The sequence below is a fragment of the Arctopsyche grandis genome, chromosome 13 (genome assembly GCF_051622035.1).
Source record: "Arctopsyche grandis isolate Sample6627 chromosome 13, ASM5162203v2, whole genome shotgun sequence".
NCBI classification, from domain to species: Eukaryota; Metazoa; Arthropoda; class Insecta; order Trichoptera; family Hydropsychidae; genus Arctopsyche; species Arctopsyche grandis.
Genome location: NC_135367.1, coordinates 28,713,587 through 28,719,586, shown reverse-complemented (window position 1 = coordinate 28,719,586; position 6,000 = coordinate 28,713,587).

Genomic DNA, 6,000 nt, shown 5'->3' with positions numbered 1-6,000 from the left:
ATTCACAGACATAATAAAAATGCCACGTTCATTATTTACAGTCGACGTTCTATGCAAATGTCGTTTTTTCTCGCAGCTCTCAATGAAAACGTTTTTAGCACTTTTCGCATCATTAAATTCCACCCTCTTTATTGCTGCTGCTTGTTGGCGAATTGAGATTTAATTGAGGACGCAGCGGTGAAGAAACACTGACTGGCAGCAGAAAACGTCAATTAAACGTCGTAATAAGGTCTGGGAAATTCCATCGACGTTAGTTTTCCCACCGAGGAAAGTTCTAAAACAAAAAAAGAAACACACAATGCAAGTACGTTGGGATTGGAAGTGAAGTGAGATTGGTCGCTGTCGTCGGTTCAATTTTTGCGAAATTTTAACAAGGCTGTCAAGTGTCAAATGCAGTCAGCCGGATATGCCGGATCCGGTTCAACTGACACTCGGCAAAACTTGGTCCAAGTCCAAATACTGATCGACTCGAATGTACTGTGTGTAAAATGTCGGAAGCCATCACAAAGAATTTCAACCAGTCGGGTCACTTCGACGTCTATACGATTTTGCACAATCAAAGTTTCTGTCGCTGACTTTGAAGTCTATACAATTCGCAATTGAAACCTCTGAGAAACTCTCCCATAGTAAAGTTAAACGAGCTATAAGAAATATACACCAGATTATCGATATAAATATTAGAAAAATATATTATTTCATGTGAACATATGTATTGTAGGTTGTAGCATATGCGAAAACGAGCCGCCGTTTTAATTAGTTTTCGAGGATTATCTCCAGGGTTAAGTGCAGTCGGCTAACAATGGAGACCCCCGAATTGACACGGTGGTTGGTAAAAGCACTCTCGATAGAGTTTTCAGAACTGACTGTGCAAGACCGTGGGATTGCATATCTGGTACGTGACTATAACAATGGGTAAACAAACGTGTCGAGGAAGATGCAGTCAGCGACCTGCCCTTTATAAGCAGATACCTCGGGCATACGAAGGCATTCTGAACGGAGCACTGGCAGTGCGTGGATATCCTTAATCACCCAATAAATGCTGTGAAGCGAATTTGGCCTTTTATTTGGATCCTCCACCCACCCCTACGCAACAATATAAACAATTTAATTAAAAATTTTCAACACTGTTCATATTTAAATTTCATCTTTGTTTTTCTTTTATGAAAATGTGAATGTCATAGGTACTCAAACATAAATGAATTAACCTAGTGCATCGTACTCGTGATAGCTATCGGTTTTGGATATTTTGACATCTGACGTTTTGATGCGCATTCGATGTTTGTGTAACGCCAAAAGAGGTGACGGATTAGGATTGGAATTTCTCAAGACAGAATAAAATTTACATTTACAGACAGATAGAAGTGTTAACTTTAGCTATAAATGTAGATTTATTTCAATATCAGCCAGCAGTATAGCTCAGTGTTTGGGTTTATGTTTAACACCAAGAGATTATTCGGTTTGATCCCGGGCTAATCTTTAATATACTGCTGGTTAGACTTGGATGTTTGTGAGTCCAAGTCGATCGTTTCTTATCAGAGTTTGCCAATTTTATCTGATCATTGTTGAAACGGTTCCTTAAAATTGGCAAAAAAATCATCCTACTTTCTGTCACAAATCTTATTAAGTGCTTTAAGACATAATCTTTATCGTCTACTATTTACTAAGTCTATAGTCAAGTATCCATTTAGCCAAAAGTGCCCCGTCCGTCGATTTGGGGCAACATGTTATGACACTGAGGTAAAATTTAATGAAATAAAATAAAATAAATGTACGACAAAATGTCAGAAGCAAAGTGCAAGTTGTTAGGTTTTTCAAAACAATCGATAGATGTTGCCACTAAGTAATAAGCGTTTCGCGTCACATCCCCTCATTGAAATTTCAAAGCCACATCGTGATAAAATTATATTATATTCGCTCCTTAAAAGATTTACAGATTAAAAATGAAACTTCTTATTAAATTAACCGTACGCGGATAGATAGAAGCCATGCAAGAACTTAATCAAGAGATACACCTGGATTGTAGGTAAGACAAAGAACTTTTTGAAGCACCACTACGATCGAAAAGGTTAATTATAAGACGTCAAGTGCTCCACTATATTAACCCTTAATGCTATTAGAGTATACACACACACCCCTAGCCATTTTATAGAAGACGCTGCATTTCCTAAAAGCAATTAATTAAGCCGACGCAGAGCTTTCTTGCACGTTGAGCGAAGTGTACATACTTTCGGGTAGTACATACATACTAACTTGCACGTGATATTATGTATATGTACATACATATGTACATATATTGTGGAGATGTTCCCCATACGGGATGTTGCGATTCAAGCCCCATATTAACCTCTATCCAACACATGTCCCTCGGGATCTTGTCGCACGTAACTTGCCCCAGGGAATTGCGTCAATTACGATACAAATTGATTAATCACACGCGTTCATTTCACGGACAATTCCCAAGAGTGATTCGGCCGATAAAGCTTCGTGCTTTTATTTTGTTTTTGCATATTGAGGATGCATTTAATTTGGGATTTTTTCTGTTTGAAAGTTGATAGTTGTAATGGTCGTTGAAAGATGGTCAAAAAGCCGGTGTTTCGGTTTCGGTTTAAACCGAAGCCCTACGTAGCATGTAAATATCTAATATATTATTTGGAAAGAGACTTTGTATATATGTATGTATGCATGTTTCGTTCGTTGGTTCGTAGTTTTTTTTTCGATTCAAAGGATTTAAAGTCCCCGGGGGCGAAGGCGCCGAGGGCGAAGCCACCTTCGCTAAGGGGGCGCAGGCGCTGGATTCTGGTATATACATATAATTTCGAAAGAGACTTACTATATATGTTTGTTTGTCCGTGACAGTCAATTTAATAAAAAAAAACAAATGAGTATTCAAATAAATTTAATAAAATGTTTACTATTAGATAAGTCATGTTTAAGCGGTTTATATTATAAATACTAAGCGAAGCCGGGTAATACAGCTAGTGCTGTATAAAATTGAAACTAATAACAGCAATCAGAAGCTGTAGAACTAGATTGATTTACAAATTTGAGGTTATGCATATGTATGTTTTCGCCATTTCACCATTTCAATTATATAAAAACATATTTATTATTATTCATCACATAACCTATTAGTGAAGTAAAAATATATATGAGAGATAATGAGAGCCGACAATGCAAATTTATAATATATAGTGTAAAAAGATAAATTTATAGGCGTTTAACCACTTAGACGCCTAGCCGACGCGCTGAGGGTATAATAGATACGGCTGTTTGCGCCTTAAGGCGCTTTGGGCAGCTAAGCGGTTAATGAATTAAAATCTGGCAAAACAAGTGGGGGGTGGAAAGTCAGACAAACAAGGCTACTGGCTATTGACAGTGGATGAGCTATATTTCACCATCGACTTAATGGACCCGATTGAAATCTCTATTGACGGCCAAACCTCAAATGGCAAAGTTTCAAAGTGATTGGAAGAATGTAGGAAGTTTTTTTGACCAATTGGCGAAGTGAAACTTATAAAAACCTTGCAGTAAAAATATAAATATAAGCGATTGATGAATGTGCTATTGTACATTTATATATTTTTATAATTATGTACAAGGTTTCCAATCGTTGCATGATTTATATTTAGCCGTACAAATTTAGTAATATATAGCCTTCGCATTAACAATAATAAAATTAAAACAAGCTCGAAGTAAAATTTTCGGTGCATATTTGCACGCAATGACCCAATTATTGCATGCGTTATCAGCATGAAACATTTACAATTTCAAATGAAAACACAACGTTTTAATATAATGTTACACGAGACCGCGAGCGGAAAAGTGAGCCAAGTCCAAGTGTAGATGGTAGATTACATTTTTGGATTTAATTTATTTCAAATGCAAGGACTTTTAATCGCGCATACCTTAAAACGTTAAAAATAATTCATTAACCGTTCTATCAATCACGTACATCGGTAATTTTCGTACTTTATTACTTTTTATACAGTGCATATGATGAATGAAGATTAATTATTAAAACTCAAAATTGTATTTACATTTTAAAAGAAAAAAAATCAACATTTTTAACTCGTTTGATAAGATCTATGATACTTACCGGTTATGTGGCGAGACAGAATGTTAAATTACAGAAAACGCAAATATCGGAAGGCAAAGATCGAAAATCGAAAGATCTTAAGTCGAAAGTTCAAAAAAAATTGGTGCATGGTAAAAGGTACATACTCACTTAATTTGCGCGAGCAGGATAAAACAGGAACAAGAGGAACAGGCTTTTCCTCCCGTATTAATGTGCGCGCGCAGAATATCCTGAGTATCCTGCTCGCGCAAATTAAGTGAGTATGTACATACGTGAGTATGTACCGTTTACCATGCACCATTTTTTTTTTGATCTTTCGACTTAGGTTCTTTCGATTTTCGATCTTTGCCTTCCGATATTTGTGTTTTCTGTAATTTAACATTCTGTCTCGTCACGTAGACCCGAAACATGTCAGGTTTGTGAGATAATTCTTAAGGAGAGAGAGGGTGAGAATAGATGGGGTTTTCTAACTGTTCCACTTAATTTTCGAGTAAAAATTTTCTGTTGCAAAAGTAACGTTACCATAAAAACAATTCACTGTACTGTGAAGATTTTTTTTCAAAATCCAATGTTAGCACCATGTTAAAAATCCGTGGGATACATGGGATGACGAAATTTTCAAGAAGATAAATAAATTTTGATTTTTAATTGCTTTTTATTATTACTAAATTATGTTCACAGCGCATCTTATATCTATTTTAATAGCTACTGATCTACTGATCATTTTTTATTTTACAATTTTAATTTAATTTTGTTAGTAATCAGAGTATCTTATATTATTCTAATGTTAATGAACAGCATAATAGAAAAAAGAGCCCCAAAACCTATTTAAAATTCTTATAAATGCTCATAATACATCTAATACATAATATTAATTAAAGACTCTAAGTCGACGATCTAAAGCAGATTTTGTTTAGGTATTCTGTGTGTATACCTGAAGGGTATAGACATTTTGTTGTAATCACCGAGACTCTTCACAAGTGTGTAATTATAGTTATTAGTAACTCGGTTATAGAATCTACTAGTTTTTTAGTAATGTCTGTAACTAACGGAATATTATTTATGGCATGTAGTTTTTTCAAGTTAGGATATATGGGTGCGTTATAAACTATTTTTAGGGATTTATTTTGTATTATTTGGAGCATATGGTCAATGAAGCATTTTCATACTAAAATTAAATCGCATTTATTTCATTCAGAACTACAGACAACGTCAGAAGAGTTTCGTGACCGGCAAGCTTACGATTCGCGAAAGCACTTTTTTTCACTTTTGGTCGAAAGCGTGCAAAAGTGAGCTTTGGTAGATGGTTTCAACGTTGGATTTATACGTGTGGTATGTACATACATAAATATAAAGTTGTATTGTTTTATGGCCGCATAGTCACGAGATTCCAGATTTAGCGTCGTCTGGGTCTCGACACAAGATCCCAGTCCCCAGAATGTATTATTCTCCTTGCGTCCACACCTAAAATCCTGCAGGATGTAACGAGGATACGGAGCAAGCGACGTGTCCTGGCACTATCGCAACGCCACTATCAAAACGATAAAGTACTGACTAACTTGCTACCTACGAGTAAAATACGATCGCACTGGTACGTTTTTGTACGAGCGGCTATTTCATACTGGGAATAAGTCTGTGATTAAAGTTAAATTGGATTATATTTAATCCAGTCTACACGTATATGGTACTTAAACAAATTAGATAATAATGTATCAAAGAAGTCGATCCATATATATTTTACAATTCACCTTCTTTTTCGAATGGCTCCTATTACAAGAGCTATTCGACTTCTCAATTAAATCGTTGCTGCTGTGCCTTAATGGGATATTTTCCACCTTGGTGAGCGTATATTATTCTAACATACATATTTGTTTGGTTCATCATTATTTTCTTAATTTGAATGTGATGTACATATGAGTGGAATC